Genomic DNA, 17,424 nt, shown 5'->3' on the forward strand with positions numbered 1-17,424 from the left:
GCCATGTAGGATTTCATGAAGCAATGTTCTATTTCCTTTATTGTCTGAAACAGTCTATTTCACTAGCACAAAATCTGTCACAAAAGAATCAGGTGATAAGGGGTGATGTAAGTCAATTATTACTTACAGAACTAAGCAATCCAAAGTTTTATAATTTAACTTATTTATCCCTTAAACAATTGCTGCATGCCTACTGTGTATGTGCCAGGCAGGAAAAAGGAGCGTATTAACTACAGGTAACAATAATATCTGCCTGCCAAAGGCAGCTTACTGGTTTCCGAGCCAGTCATTTTGCGGTTCTGTGCTAAAAGAGAAGGAGAGTAAGAAGGTAGAATCAAGTTGTTTCCTCGACATTGTAATCAGCTTTTGGGGAATTTTAAAGGTGGTTTTCTAATTCTCTCCATTGGTCTACAATTAGTCACTGGTTCTACCTTTCTCAGTATATTCATAATTATTTTCTCCAAAATATAAAATTGTGTCATGTGATCTGCACAAGAACTACAAGTTAAAAAAGGATACTGGAAATTAAAATTGTTCTGTAAAGTCTGGGACACACTGTCACTGTGTTTATGCATCCAAATACCAAATCACCTAGATGACTATTCGAGAAAGGAAATGACTATAGGTCAACAATCCCTTATCCTAAACCCTTTGGACCAAGTATGATGCAAAACTTAGAAATCCTTAGAGTTTAGAATGGCAATAAAGTCCATATACCATGCATTATGGAACGTCCCCAGCAGGGTCTGGGGCAGCACACTGCAATCAAACAATATTTCTGCAGTGAAGTAAATGCATGCTCACACTAAGCAGCACGGGTAAAGCCTACAAATGGCTTCACATCAGTACAGGTCAGGCCAGGTTTTACTGCCCAGCTACCCAATTTATTCAAATGTAAAATTAAGTTTTATTCATCTTCTTCAAGTTATGGATTGACCAACATGATGGCTTCTGAGTTGGAATTGTAATAATCTGTATCATGCACTAATTTAGAGATATTTAGAGTCTAGCGTTCCCCATGTAGATCAAAAGGGCCTGGAAATCACTCTTCACTCTCGATAACATTTTCTTACTCCAAACAATGATGTTTTTGTCTAAGCTGCTTTACTGCCTTCTAAAAAAGCTATGTGAAAACATACCCACTGATATTGATAGGGGGTGGGGAGGTAGAAGGGGCATTAAAAAAATCCTTTTAGCTGTCAATTACCAGCACAAACCCCAGAAACCTTGAAATGTTTTTCTTGGAGGGTAGAATAGATGAAAAGATACCAAGTACATCGTGCAGGCAAAGCAGAGAAAATGATTGCAGCATAAACTACAGCTTATCTATACTTAAAGTTTTAAAAATATTATATGTTTTCAAATAAGACTTATAAATGTGCTTTAAATAGTTATGGAACTTTTATTTCATCACCTGGTCTTAGTTTCCCATAGTTGTGTCTCTTTGGGAAATGTGGGAAGACCACAATTGTAGTCTTGGCCAAATGGAAATGCTTAGGTCTGGGACGTTTACTTTGTTTCCTTTTGTTTCCCCTAAAGTAAAAGATACCAGTAGCAGTTCTTGTGTAGCAGATGTTTTTTTTTGAGGAAGATTAGCCCTGAGCTAACATCCAACACCAATCCTCCTCTTTTCGCTGAGGACGATTGGCCTTGGGCTAACATCTGTGCCCCATCTTCCTCTACTTTATACAGGACGCCGCCACAGCATGGCTTAACAAGCGGTGCGTCGGTGCAGGCCCGGGATCTGAACCTATGACACCCGGGCCGCAGAAGCAGAGCGCCCACACTTAACCACTATGCCACCTGGCGGGACCCATCTTGTGTGGTAGCTTTTAAAGGTTGAACAATCCTGGGTTCTATTCTCAACTCCTTTACTTGTTAATGGGTGACCCTGGGCAGATCTGTGCCTTAATTTTAAAACGGAGGTGATTCCTACCCTGAAGTATTGTCGAATGAAAATGGTAGCTAAATATATATTTACAGCAGTACTTATCAGCTTTCTGTTGAAAATAAAATATCCCTCTTCATTCACTTATTGAATGTCTACTAAGGAAGAAGAGATATTTTTAATTTCCACAGTTGGAGGTAGGTTAATGCTGAAATGTTTGAGCAGTGTCTAGAGAAACAGAGGTACCACAGATTTGAGGCTAAGCAGGTGAGGACAAACTAGTTGAGTGTACCAGGCACTTTCCTAGGCTTTTGGAATACATTAGGTACAGTGAACAAAACAAAAATCCTTCCCTCATGGAGCTTACACACCACTGGGACCACTTGAGGATGCTAGCCCTACTCTTTAATTCTACCTACAAGAGACAACTTGGGTTACAAACAACCCCTCCAATCTGTTCATTTATAGAGCAAATAGAGCTCTATAGTTAGTGGCTACTATGGTATTCTATTTTTCATGATGTACTTTGATGAATTCAATGTTCTCTAAAATTGTGAACCCCTTATCAAAAAGGTGCATTCATTTATTCTACTATTATTGAGCTCTTAATAATGCACCAAGTGTGGTGGATATAGACAAGATTGGATACTACTAAACCCGTACTTTCAGACAACTCTAAAGATCCTAATCAGGCCTTGAATACAACAGTGAAAAAGAGAAAGTTCCTATCATTAAAAAGTTTAACCAGGGTTCTTACACAGAGGTTCACAAATAGAATTCAGGGTGTCCATGAACTTGGATGGGGCATAATTACATCTCTATTTTCAATAGCTTCTAATAAAATTTGAATGTAGGCAACGGATCACAGTAGTGTGAACAGCAAATGTGACTGTCACAGTTGAATTCTGATATATTCATATTATATTACGATTGTTGCAGACAACTTGAAATATCATTTATGCTCATCACTATGTTGAAATTATAGTAGTTATTAGAGCCACTGCTAGATCTTGTTAATGAGTTAATAAAGCATATATATTTCCAGATCAAAAATTTGCTTAAAAATTTTGTAACTATTTCAGTATTGGCTTCCTTTGTAATCCAATATATTGTAGTTTATGCATTTAAAAACATTTTTTTGAAGTGATCTATATAAACCACTACATTGACAAAAGGGTCCATGACATTAAAAAGGTTGAATTTAATGGTCTAGAGGGTCTCATACTTGGTAACTACTCAGTACACACTTACAGAATGAAAGAAATGGATGTAGATCTGGTTGAAACTGTGCCTCCCAAATATTGACTTTGGATATCTATAATAGAATACTGTACGGCTTCTTCTTATTTGAAAAAAATTTTTTTATCAAATGCTTTAGATGAAGACATGGATCACATAATTTGTTCATTTCCCTAAAAATTTTTTTTATTATACACTTTAATTAACCAATACTTGTTCATGCGGTTGGATTATATTCTTCACTGAATATATATACACAGAAACATGTTTAAAATTTTGACGTGTGTTTTGGAATTGCTGTAGGACTAACAGGTACTGAACATAATGGAAAAAAGACTGAATTAGGAACATAAAAAAGAGAGGGCGCCTACTATTTAGAGGTCTGACTTTGGCGAATTATTTTACCTTGGTACTTTTAAGTAAAATTAGGTGGAGAGGAATGACCTGATGAGTTTATTAAAAATGCAGATCCCCAGATCTCACCCGCAGATTTTTTTAAGCACCATATCTAGGCTGGGACACCAGAATCTGTGTTTTTAGCATGTATCCCAGGAGAGTCTGATGTTGGAAGCCTGCAGACCACACTATAGAACTAACATTATAGAAAACTATGTATTTGTTGTTCTATGTTAAATGCTACATTTTTAAAGATAAGGAAACAGATTCAAAAAGTTAATTTGCCTAAACTGACACCTTAGTTACTAATTACCAGACCAGGAACCCAGAACACTGGCCTGACTCCAAGGCAGTTCTTTTGAGCTATGCCTTTGAAATTTCTTACAGATGTAACATTTTCCAGTGGGCCATATAGCTTGAACTCACTTCAGGTATTTGCAGACCAAACCCTGAAAATGATTTTAGACAATACTTTTTTTATTTTCTCAATCTTTAAATTGTCAATGATAGAGTCCTTCAGTTAATTGTAAATCACGATACATATATATCATGATATATATATATATATGGTACACAAAAATTAGTGTATAAAGTATCATTTACTAAGCTAGGTATTTGGTAAACAAAACTCATGGGACATTGACGTACAACATCGAAGGCAGAGAAAATCATACACTTCATGATAAAAAATGTTCTAATTTTGAAGGATATATGTACTTTCAGTGAATCCTAATCTATGCTGAGTAGACTTGCAAAACGCTTGTTTTTGCCTCAAATAAAAAGTGATCTCACTTGTGATAGTGCTTTACATACTCATTCAATTCTCACAGCAACCCAATGAAGAAGGTATTATGCCCACTGCATAGATGAAACTGGGGCATAGTTAAATAACTTGCTCCAAGTCAACACAGTAATTGGCAGAAGTGTGATTTCAACCCAGGCTGACTGGCTCTGAGACTACACTCTAAGCCACTGTACTATACTGCCTTTTGAGTGCTTATTAAATGTTAGGCATTTTTCATATATTTCCTTAATTCTTAGGAAAACTCAATGAAGTTGTCAAATGTTTGTAGGAACGAAAGTCTCAGAATAATAAATATGCCCAAAGTCACAGAACTGTTGCGATTCAAACCCAGATTGTTCTGTTGCTCAAGTCCATCTTCTTAATGACTAAACCAACTTCCCACAACCATATGGTGATGATCTTAAGTGGATTTATCCGTAATAACGTATAACAGCATAAACAAATACATTGTCACAGGCTGTAATTCTATTTTGACTTCAACTAGTACAAAAATCTTTTAACAGCACGTCCCTGCCAGTGTTATCAGAGGAATTAATTTCAAGTTGTCTGAACTGTTAAATGCATTTTAAGTGAACTCCACAGTACCAAGATACATCCTAGAAATTTAGGGTTATCTCAAGCTACAATGGGTCATACATAACTTCTGGGTCTCTACTTAGATTATTGAAAAGCAGAATGGGCTCAGGCACATAAACAAACAGCCAACATGATATTTCTCTTATCTCAGACTATTGAGTAGGTATTAAGTTAATAATTAACAATGAAGTTAATAACTAATTACCTTAGCAGCAAACAGGGGTGTCAAATAGCTTTCTGAATGTGGGTATAGCTTTGGGCCCATGACAATAAACAATTACTCTATTAACACTTGTTTTCATGTCTTTCTCTCCCTCCAAATGGTTGAAATGGTAGGTGATTGCTGGACAGTCTTATGTTTTCCAGAAAGAGGAATTAGCTTGGACACAGTCAAGTTTTAGCCTAAATTGGGGAGTCACACTGGATGTATGGGGCCTTGCACCACGCATTGTAGTTCAAAATTTAACTTACAGCAGAGAGCAATTTCAATGATAGCCACAAGTTTGTCTTTTCTTAGAAATACCTCAGGGATTCCTCTGGTGCATACCTCATGAAAGGTAATGAAATCACGTTTGGACATACTGGGTCACAGTGCCGGATCTAGTAACAACCAACCCCCTTTGATATATTTTTTGATTATACTGAATCTTATGTCTTAGCTGCTCCCCTTTTTTGCTGACATCTTTCCATTTATTCTGCCAGTTAACCTCTGAAGGGAAACAGCAGCTCATTTAAATTATTGAGTAATGGAATGACAGTGAGTTCAAGTTACAGAAAATTTAGTTCATAACTGTGTCAGAATTGGATTTTCCACTTTTTGTGGAGGGCTTTGTTGCCCTAAAGTGTTAGTTGTTTTTCTTTCCTTGTGCATTTTTCTGTATTTCTACTATCATACCTTCCCCACATTAGGAATCTAAAGAATTCAACTATCTCAGATTTCTCCTCCTCTAGGTAATGTATATTGATAACCATAGTTGGGTGAGAACAGACAAGTCCGGGTTTAAGTCTAACCCTGGTTCAACTGAACACCAACTGTTTTCACTAATAGTGGTTGTGAGGATCCCAGGCAGATTTGGCTACAAAGTATTAATGATACAGGTATAAAGGGTGGACACCATATTTTAGAACCAGTAATTTCTCAAAAGCAGCTGAGGCTCATGGTTATTGCTATGCTTTTTTGGAATCATCATAATAATGAGCTATTCTTGGAGTACAAGTTTGGTTAAACAGGCAGCCATGAAAGACCTGGAAATACGTCAAAAGTGGGAAGTAAAAAGAATCAAATCAAATGAAAAGCATCGAGTATTATGTAGAAAAAATTAGTAAAGTACATTACAGCTCTTCCCCCTCTCCTCCTGGCCCGATTTCAGGGCAGGATAGAATTTTAAGTCCTGATTCCTTTGGGAAATGATCCGACTGCCCTAAAGTAGAAGGTGATTTTGAACTTTAAGTAGGAAGATTTAAATATAAACCATCTTTGGATCCCACATGCCCTCTGTAACCTATTATTTCTTGTCTCTTTCAGAGCCAAACCTAAGTTACCTACCTTCAGAACCTACTTCTTTCCCCATTCCCGTTCATTCACTCCTCAAACCCCTGAAATCTAGCTTCTTCTCAGTACTCCACTAACTCTTAAGACTTTCCATACAAGCAACCCAGAACTCCAATAGGTCCCAAGAATGAGAAAGATGAGAGAGCAGAGTTTACCTGGAAAACAAGAAAATGCAGCAACCTGTCTCAGGCAGATACACTGCCAGATGAAAAGCAACAAAAATTGCTCATAAATTATCTCAGGAACAGCAAAAAACAGAGAAGCAATCAATCTTAGAAAGACAAACATGAATACAGAAAACAGAACAGTCATAGGACTTAAACTCGAAAGGGGCATAATGCCCAATATTAAAGATAGAATAAACAGAGTTGAAATGGAGATTCTTGCATTGAGATTGTCAAACGCAGAAGTAATAAATGTAAAGTTCATCACCAAAAGTAACACTAATTTTTACTACATTTTTCTGTGTGTGTGTGTGAGGAAGATCAGCCCTGAGCTAACATCTGCCAATCTTCCTCTTTTTGCTGAGGAAGACTGGCCCTGGGCTAACATCCATGCCCATCTTCCTTCACTTTATATGGGATGCCGCCACAGCATGGCTTGACAAGCGGTGCGTTGGTGCGCGCCCGGGATCTGAACTGGTGAACCCCAGGCCGCCGCAGCGGAGCGCGCACACTTAACCGCTTGTGCCACCAGGCTAGCCCCTTCACTACATTCTTAATTGTTGAGCAGAGTAAATGTTGTACCACACTATTGTTAGGAAAGCATTCCGCTGAAATAGCAAGGGACTGGTAAAGGCCATGTACATTACAGTTATGTAAGATGCTACTTAGTTGTATACAACTGTAATGGAAGTGCTCTACTACACTATTTGCAATAGCATAGTTTTATACATTACCACTTTGGCAATTGCTTTAATTCAGCATGTTTAGAAACTTAAGTTTTTCTGTATTTTTCTGTTTTGTATATAAAATACTACAAAACATTCACAACGAAACGGCTCTACATATGCTGACATTGAGCCAAAAAAACAAATGCGGTCCACCTTGATGCGGACAACTGCTAGGAAACTATAAAAGATCCCACTTGATACATTAATGACTAAAAGTCTGGTGAGGGAGGGTAAGGTAGGAGGAAAGCTGAATTTTATTTTGGCTCAAAGTCTTAAAAAAGTTTATCACTTAAGTTATGTCGAGGATTACGGTTACTGAATTTTATCTTCTGGTAGTGAAGTAGCTCAAACAGGTCTCCCGGCTATTCAATCTGAAAAGCACCTAGGTGCTAAACTCATCAAACGAGGAGTTAGGTGAAGAGGGTGACTCTGATGAACATTTCCTAAAATATTTTAAGATAGAACTTACAGGATCCTCAAAGATTCTGTATCAAATTAAGAATTATGAATATGTACCTACTTACATAATTGCTTATAATTGCACATCTCTGCAGTTTCCTTAAATGGCTATATTCATGAACATATATTCAATTAAACTCATCTTCATATACAGATGGTCCCAACTTATGATTTGACTTACAGTTTTTCGACTTTATGATGGTGTGAAAGCGATATGCATTAAGCAGAAACCATACTTCAAGTATTGAATTTTGATCTTTTCCCAGGCTAGCGATATGCAGTACAATACTCTTTCGTGATGCTGGGCAGCTACAGCGAGCTGCAGCTCCCAGTCAGCCATGTGATCACAAGGGTAAACAAATCATACAACCATTCTGTACCCATACAACCACTCTATTTTTCCCTTTTAGTCCAGTATTCACTAAATTACACGCGATATTCAATGCTTTATTATAAAATAGGCTTTGCGTTAGATGATTTTGCCCAACTCTAGGCTAATGTAAGGGTTCTGAGCACGTTTAAGGTAGGCTAGGCTAAGCTACGTTTGATAGGTTAGGTGTATTAAATGCATTTTCAACTTACGATATTTTCAATTTACAATGGGTTTATCGGGACATAACCCCACTGTAAGTTGAGGAAGATCTGTACCTACTCTAGCAAAGAAATGTTTTCTGGTGCCACCTTAGTTATCCAAACCTATTAAAAATTGAGAAATAAAAATCATAGGATAGAGGGCTCACTTTTCTGGTTAATCATGAACTGTGGAATTTGGATTTCAAATCTTGACCTTGGGATATTTACTGCATTTACCTCTAGTGGCATATTAAATCCAGCTGCTAAAATTATGCGAGTTTGTTATAAACACAACAGTGGGTCCACTAAACAAGACTAGAAAATGTTTCAGTTCCTGAATATTGTTAACTCAAAATGTTCAAAATATGAAATATTAAGTTTCCAGAACGAGTTAAAGATCTTCCCTAGGGAAACTTCAACTGTTGAACGCTGAACGGCATGCTCATCTACGTCCACTTTTACAAATGTACACTAGAAAATATTTAACTCAATCTAAGGTGAGGTCTGAAAAGGTATCTTTTGGTAAAATGCTTTTCTTTTTTCTCCCTTAAATTTGTTTGTCTCAAGTCTGTGATTAGGTCAGAATAATTCTTAATGTAACTGCTAGGTCTATACCTCCTGAGTTACTGGCATTTCGTTTCTGAGACAGGTAAGAAAATTGATTCTATTTTGGAAACCATGAACAGAAAGGCAAACATGACAGATAGCTGTTCTCTCATAGCGTGGAATATAAAAGCATTACTTGAGAACTTTGTAAGGTATGAAGCCTTTTTTGTAATTCAGAATATCATTTTCTTTTAGAGAATTAACTAGTGATTCTCAGTGAAGACAGGGTCTGATTTTCATAAGCAACTGTGGGGCTTTTTCAAACTACACAGGTGCATAAGCAAAACCAGTTACTGTTACGTAATTTTTTTTTTACTTCAGCCACCCCAGGCACTACCATAATCTCTTAGTAACATAACTCGGTAACAGGAATTTTGTATTCCTTATTAAGTGGTATGGGTTGAAAAAAATTGTTGCCCTATATCATCACTATATCCAAGGAAGAAATGGAACTGTAGTTGGATAAGAACTTAGTCACACAAGTTTCACTTATCAACGAATTGTTGAAAGAGTGCATCTGAGGTAATCCCTCTCCTTGGGGCCCTAACTACTCTGGGAGTACTTTTTTTTTTTTTTTTTTTTTGCTGAGGAAGATTCACCCTGAGCTAACATCTGTGCCAATCTTCCTCTATTTTGTACCCAGGTCACTGCCACAGCATGGCTGACAAATGGTATAGATCTGCACCCATGAACCAAACCCACGAACCCAGGCCACTGAAGCAGAGTGCGCCAAGCTTAACCACTAGGCCACAGGGCTGGCCCTTGAGACTACTTTTTAAAAACTTAAAAAAAAAAAAAAAATCCACAACAAATTTACATGTTTTAAAGTCCTCTGCTAAATGCTTTACATAGATTATTTTGTTTAATCCTCACCAACACTGCTATGAGGCTATTATTACTGAGGTTTAGAATGTTAGTAATTTCTGTGATACTGAGCAAGCCACTCAAGATAGATTTCAAACTAAAGCAACAGGAATCCAGAGGCCATGGTATTGTTCTCCAGAACACTAAAGGCAGTCAGTTTTCTTTCTTTCTTTATTTTTTTAATTTTTTGTTTATTGCAGTCAGTTTTCATATACCCTCTCTAAGAGGATCTTTTTCCTCCAAAAAAGATGGGCCCATTAAGTGTTTGAATCTTGGGGCTGCTTTAAAAATTTCAAATGCTTATTCTCTTGGCTCTTGTTTTTATTCTTTAGCAGGTATCGGATGAAAGAATGTTACAGGATTTTGAATGTAAAGACTCTAAATTTAGTAATTAAGTAAAAGAATTTAGAGCCAAAAAAAAGATTCCCATTATATATCATGCACCCAAACATCAAGAATACTAAGACAGGGGCCAGCCTGGTGGCGCAAGCGGTTAAGTGCGCGCGCTCCGCTGCGGAGGCCCAGGGTTTGCAGGTTCGGATCCTGGCACGCACCGATGCACCGCTCGTCAAGCCACGCTGTGGCGGTATCCCATATAAAGTGGAGGAAGATGGGCACGGAAGTTAGCTCAGGGCCAGTCTTCCTCAGCAAAAAAAAAAAGAGGAGGATTGGCATCAGATGTTAGCTCAGGGCTGATCTTCCTCACACACAAAAAAATAAAGAATACTAAGATAACATCAATAATTTAAAAAATTTAGGATTTAAAGCAAGCAGTTATTAAAATTATTTTCAGAAAATTCTAGTATCTTGTTGCCTCTGTCTAGATACTTCTATTTCTTTTAAATATCTAAATAGCTTTACCATAATTTTGTCATAGCACTGAGTCTTTCTCAGCATTAGGCTAAACCCTCACTCTAAGAAATATCCAGATTAAGTCAGGATATTGTGGTCTTCTTAAGGCTAAAACGGATCTTCTCTATCTTCCATCCCTCCCCCTCAACTACCATGTATAAACTGATCCCCAGGTGATTTCCTTGTCTAAACATTTTCAGAATTCATTTATGGATATTATTAGTAATAAATGTAAAATCTTTTGCCAAAACTTGTTATTACTACCGTGACACACCACAAAAAAACACAAACAGGGGATGTGGAGGACTACTCTACCCTACCTCTGTACACTCACCTATAGTTTTTTTTTTTTTTAAAGGTTTTATTTATTTATTTTTCCCCCCAAAGCCCCAGTAGATAGTTGTATGTCACAGCTGCACATCCTTCTAGTTGCTGTACGTGGGACGCGGCCTCAGCATGGCCGGAGAAGCGGTGCGTCGGCGCACGCCCGGGATCCGAACCCGGGCCACCAGCAGTGGAGTGCGCGCACTTAACCGCTAAGCCACGGGGCCGGCCCTCACCTATAGTTTTAAAATTACACAACAGCTGGTTCCAGCCCTGCAGATTAATATTTTGAGAGTTCTACAGGTGGTCCTGACACTTAACCCTGTTGAAAAAACCTTTGCTCTGTAACAATTGACTTGAGCTACCTATAATTTTAACACAAATCAATGTACTAATTCTTTTTTGAGATGAAAATGTAGGTTTCTTTATCTACCTAAGGCATTCCTGATTCCACTTTTCAAAGTGGAAAAATTCAAATTCCTAACCCAGTGTTTTCTCTAGGACACTGAGGTTATTTTTTCAGAAGCAGGCATCACCAACTCCTCAAATATTAATTTCGTAAATGAGATTTCTCAAGAAGAGTGTAGGATTTTTTTCCCTAAAAGTTAAGGGTTAAAAAATGGAGTCTTTTTTTTTAGCTATTAGCTAGATTTGCTTCATTTCTTTATGGTTAGATGTCCATTGTGTATAAGGCTGGAAACCAAACTTCAAACTATCCAAACACATGACACATGATAAATTATAGCAATCACTACATTACACAGGTCTCATTTCTCACATACAAGATTTGAGAAATCCGCTGGTTTTTTACCTCCCACAAATCTGTCTTCCATACTAACTCAAACTGAGGAGGTTAGTGCTTATATAAAGAAATATCTTACAAAATGAACAATATTCACTATAAGTTTGTATAAGACACAAGAACATCTCTGAATCACCAACCCCTAAAAATAATTTAAGAGTCTGAAACCAGGCCTAAATGTAAACCTGGCCAGTCTATTTTATTTCTATTAAGCTTAAAACAGTTCTATAATTATATTGAAGGTCAGAAAGAAAATAGTAAACATTTTGTTCCTTCTCCTATACTTACCACCAATACTCACAAAGAAGGTATTTCTAAACAACAGAAATATTTGCATGAGCCCTCCCCATTGTTGTATTCCCGGATAAATGAAACCAATACATATTACCTATGTTTAAAAACGAAACAAAGCCATTTATCTTGTAAATGACTTGTTCCCTAAAACATGACATATAAGATCATTCTTGATAAAACTGGTTTAGCAGTTATCGGCATATATCTGAGACTGCTTCTACCATGTTTTTGTCATTTGTAATCACTCTCTTTAGCCTTTCTTTGATAGGAGAATCCATTTATCAGCTATAATTTTATTAACTCCTAACAGGTGAAGTGCACACCCTTACTGATCCAAAGCAATTTTGTTTTCAGAATAATGTGCAAAAGGGAGGGAGAAAAACAGCACAATATCAGCATTTTTAACCCTTCAGACACCCTCAGGAGGTAAAGAAATTTCCCATCTTTCCATAGTGTAGACAGACTCTGAAAAAGAACAAACACACAGCATTGTTTTAGTAACATAATTGGGGAAAAAATACAGTTCATTTGAAATACTGACCTAAATGACTTTCAGTTACTTACTTAAAAAAAAAAGTTCTTAAAGTAGTCGCAAATATGGAGTACCACAAATTAAACACTAAAGACATTTTTAAAATAAATTGGTTATCCATGCTAATAAACATCCCGTGTCCGCAGTATTTTACATACACTCTAGGTTTATCCAAGAACCCGTGTTACTTCGGAACCGATGGCCAGCCGTCAACAGGCCCATCATCAACATCCCCTTTCAACATCTCCCTGTTTTCTCTGGCAGGTATAAAGACGTCGTTTTAAACCGGTGCGTTGCTCTTTTAGGCCTCTCCTTGTCTTCTTAACTGCGGGGCCAACAGACCGTCCCTTTCCAGCTTGGCTACCTTCCAACATTGATTTCTTTGGACCCTTTTGCAAATCATTCCTATAAGAAAAACCAACGAGGGTCCGAAACCTTGGGGAACGGTCAGGAAGGTTAAAAATACATGACAAGGAGACAAAATAAATTTGGGATTTGGGAGGGACGGCCCAACTCCGTGGGTGGAAGCTTCTCCGACCAAAGGCGAGAGGGTGGCCGCCCGGAGTCCCCCTACCCCAACAAAGATACCAACCGCCCCGACTGTTACAGAGTCTAAATGATGCTCTGAACCAGAAGTAAGTTGACTCCTTCAATACCGCCGTTAGAAAATGGAGCAAGAGGCGTAAGGGGCCTGTGCAACCCCTGCAGGACCGTGACCCCGAGGCCCACTCGCCCTCTTGATGCCGCCTCCACCCGGACCCGCCCTACATCTGTCCCCAGATACCGCCTCCACCCCCCGGTTCCTAGGTTCGGGCCCCTGGCTCTCCCATCGGCTTGTCCTCCACCTCACCGTCCCCACTGCACCACCACTCGGCTCCCGCGCTCCCTAAAGCCACAGCCCGGCTCCGCGCAATCGTCCCAACACTCCTAACATGGCTGCCGAGTTCCCTTCGCCCGCTCGGGGCGCGTCCGACCTTGGCGCATTTTGGGCGTTGTAGTTCCGGCGACAGCCTCGTTGTCTCGCCAGGCCGTAAGAAGACTACAATTCCCAGAATGCAGCGCTCCTGAGCATGGCTATTGGGGCCTTTCGGACAGAGGGATGATGTCATTGCAAAAACCTCACTGCATTCATTGTGCTACGGTCTATCCACCCCCCTACTGCTGCTGGGCTTGCGATTGCCGCTCGCTCCAGCTGAGCTAAGAGTAGCAGCAGCACCAGGGCAGGGACTGACTCCAGCCCTTGGACTTAGGACAACGCAACACCTTCCCTTGCGTGCGTGACTCGTTCGCACATCATTTCTTTTTATGCCTGGGGTGGGGAGAAAAATCCCAAACCAGGTGAGTTGAAGTGCTTTATTCAAATGGTTCTACCAAGTTATTCCTCCCGCTTAGTTCTCAAGGCTTTCTTTTGGGAAGATGGGGGCGGGAGGATTGGGGAGGTGCTCGTAAGAGCTGCTAAGCGAAAAGCTCTGTGCAATTTGGGTCACTGCAAAGAACAACTCCAGCAACCTTCCCCCGCCAGAGGACCAATGCTTGCCAATTCCCTCATCGCAACTCTCCTCAACCTTTTTGAGGCTTGGACAGGGGAATGGGCTGGGGAGGATGTTGGGAAGTGCTCTTGGAAGATCAGAAGAAGGCAGAGGTGGAGGACTGCAGTCCTGTCACATACGGCCCGAGGGCTGAGGTTTGAGTGGGAAGGGGTGATGCGTGGGGAGAAATGGAGACAGTGATTTAATGTGGTCGCGCTACTTTAGAACGTTTCTGTGTCGCTTGGGCTAGCACACACTATTTTATAGATCAGCGTGCTTCTTCTGGGTAGGTTGTTTTGTGGGGCTCTATTTCATGTGTGTGTCTATGTCGTTTGTCTCGCCTTTTCTGCTAATTTGAGGTGACAGTGTCCTTTAATGGTGCACTCCGTGCCGGTCAGAAACATTTCACGTGTCTGGGAAAGGTTCTCTTAGGCTACGGAAGCAGCATTTTTGTTAAGTGTTTTTCCTCTCCCGACTACAGGATTTCAGGATTGTTTGGAAGTGGAGTCGACAGATTTGTGCTTGTGTGAGTGTTTTAAATTACATTGCAATAGGCTCCTTGCCACTGAGAATGGTACCATAATGAGCTGCTATTTCCTGAGGCAAGTCACCAGTCACAAATAACGGTTTGGGGAAGCGATCATTAGGGAAACCTGGGTTCATTTTAACACATTAGGGAAAGGGATAGTTAGAAGCGCTGTTAACCTTCATTTGCCATTACTGAAAGCTACCCATGGAAGAGGGATCCTGGCCAGGGAAACCGAGGAGCATAGCAGTGTTTTTTTCGTTTGTTTTTTGTTTTTAAATGAGCTGACACTTTTAACAGGGCAGAAAGCAGTCTGACTTGTATGATATTGGCTCTGTTCTTGTAAGAGTTATTAGGATGATTAGTGCAATAAATATGTTACTTTGAGAAAAACAGCTGGCTGACTCCAGAACAGATGGGGCCAGTCTTTGCTGAGAGATCTACAGCCTTGGAAATGAATGGACCTGGGGTCAACCACACCCCCTCTTGGAATGTCAAAAGAAGGAGAAATGCAGAGTGTTTTATGCTTAACTCTAAAGTACCAAACCTTTTCATAGCCAAGTCAGGCACAGGGGGAAAAGTCATTACTGGTTTTTTCCTGATGCTGAACCAATTTTGTTCATTCTAAATTCAGACCTTTAGGTCTCCAAAGTTGCAGCTGGGTGATGCTTCGTTAAACGCTGCTTGTTACTGAATGCAAGGACAGTCCATTGTATGGGCTTTGTAGGAGAGTGATTTATTGAGATACCATGAGCGCTTTTGGATTTGCGAAAAGATGGACTGCCTGGCTTTGCCTCTCTTTTCGTCTCTCTGTTGCTTACTGTCTGCTTTTTCTGGGAACCCTACCCTTTTCCCCTGTACCTTCCTTTCCCCACCCGTCTACGTCGCTTGAAGTTCTTTCAGTTTCTTTCCCTGGTGTTTCCATCTGCAATTCTCATTTTTCTCTCTGTTTCAAAATCTCCCTCTTAGCACCAATATATCACATCTCTTTCTCTAAGACTCTTCCCAGTCTCTGAATAACCTCCTCACCCAGAAAGTCCAGGGTGGATGTAGACTGTGTGAATATTTATTCTACAGAATCCTCTTTGCCTTTTTTTTTCTTGCAGTCAGTGCTAGGCAGGATGAGCAGCAACGAGCCTGACCCCTTGGCCTGGTATTGTGGCTTCTGTGACAGAAATCATTTGGCCCTGGCAGCATGTGGACAATGAAATGTTGCAATTGAGCTCGTGCCACTTTTCCTGTCATGGGTACCTGTATTAAGAACCGCCAGTAGGTTAGCAAGGTTTTCAAATGCATTATGTGAATTGTTCTCATAATTCTCAAAGAATAAGTAGACTTCAAATGGCTTCTGCCTCATTTAATACATTTTTTTTTCCTTATCCCTGCTCCAGTAAGTGGTGGGAAGGGTGTCTTTTCCCCTTCCTTCCCTGTTGAGTGTTGAGGAACAGCCCAGGTGGCCAGACTGCCCGTTTGTTTTTTTGAGGACACTTGGAGCGGCAACAGCTTTCCCTCCTGTGGTTTCTTCTTTGTGGATGAAAGAGGTTTGTTATTTTATACCCCCTCCTAAGGATAAGGGCGTGGTGCTGGTTATGTTTGTTTAACATTTGTGCTTCTCTAGGCGTGGAAAGCCTTAACTGCTGTCCATCTGGAGGCAACTAGTATGACAGGGAGATTCAAAAGCTGTCATCCTGGACCTCTCTCTCACCATCGTCTCATTCCTAATTTTCGTCTTTTAAGATGCTCCCTCTCCCACCCACGCTTTTTAGTGTTTTAGGGAGGAGAAATGAGCTGAATGATAGATTAGATTTGGCCCCATCGCTACTATCTCTGTGACCTTGAATGACTGCATTTCTTTCTGCCTCAGTTTACATATTTGCAAAGGGATAATGGTCTTTGCACCTTGGATTACTTGGCCTCATGTCATAATCTGCTACAATCTGGCCCCAGCCTGTCAGTCTGACAACAAACATTAATTGAGCAGCTATTGTGTTCTAAAGACTGTGGATACATCAGCGAAAAGAGAAGCTTCACCTGCCCTCGTGGAGTTTATATTCTAATAGTGGAGACAATCATTGGACAAGTAATTGCAAGTGTGATGAATGTTACTACCAAAGGGGGATGTACTACAAGGTGGAATAGGAGTGCCTACCTGGTGCTCTTCACTGGTCTGGGGGCATCAGGGGAGGTTTCCTGTTGAAGTGACATTTCAAGAGACTTGAAGAGTGAGTGGAAGTAATTTAAGACAGCAATAGGAAGTTTTTAGAGGGGGACAAAAAGAGTTTCTGATAGAGGGAACTATATGTTCAAAGTACAATGGAAAGAGTGGTATGAGAATTTGAAAGGAAGTCAGTCAGTATGGGGGCAAAACAAGGGGTGAGAGACCAGAATGAAGAATGAGGCTTGGAGAGGTGGGCAGAGGCTAGAGAGTGGGCAGTTTTCTGAGCTGCAGGTGAATTCGGTCTTTATCCTAAGAGCAATAGCACCTAGTGAAGGGCTTTTAATGAGCTAGATGAGTTACATGTCATATCGTTCTACTGATATTAAATGATATGATATTAAAAACATCACCATGGCTGTTAAGTAGGGAAGAAATTGGAGAGAATTGGCCAAAGTGAACATGTGAAGACCAAGTAGCAAGTCATTTTTGTAGTCTGTGTAAGGGATGATGGTGGCTTGGATCTAGGGTGGTGGCGGAAGGCTTGGAGAGAAGGGAAG

The 17,424-nt window shown here is 39.9% G+C and overlaps 1 protein-coding gene and 1 long non-coding RNA gene across 3 annotated transcripts in view; one reads left to right on the forward strand and one right to left on the reverse strand.

Moving 5' to 3' along the window:
- Positions 1-11,752: 11,752 nt before the first annotated feature.
- Positions 11,753-13,598, reverse strand: LOC131408587 (uncharacterized). 2 transcript variants are annotated; one of them, XR_009220788.1, is made up of 3 exons: positions 13,505-13,598; positions 12,813-13,059; positions 11,753-12,587 (listed from the first exon to the last, which is right to left on the reverse strand). It is a non-coding gene; the product is annotated as an uncharacterized LOC131408587 (long non-coding RNA). The 2 variants fall into 2 exon arrangements; XR_009220789.1 differs by having other exon boundaries at positions 12,813-13,089.
- A 232-nt stretch (positions 13,599-13,830) lies between these two features.
- The window catches only part of RAB30 (RAB30, member RAS oncogene family), an 83,677-nt gene continuing 80,083 nt past the window's right edge, over positions 13,831-17,424 (forward strand). The window contains exon 1 of the mRNA XM_058545504.1: positions 13,831-13,992. The gene's annotated coding sequence lies outside the window, so the exon portion shown is untranslated. The remainder of the gene's footprint in view (positions 13,993-17,424) is intronic.

The sequence above is a fragment of the Diceros bicornis genome, chromosome 7 (assembly GCF_020826845.1).
Source record: "Diceros bicornis minor isolate mBicDic1 chromosome 7, mDicBic1.mat.cur, whole genome shotgun sequence".
Classification (NCBI taxonomy): domain Eukaryota; kingdom Metazoa; phylum Chordata; class Mammalia; order Perissodactyla; family Rhinocerotidae; genus Diceros; species Diceros bicornis.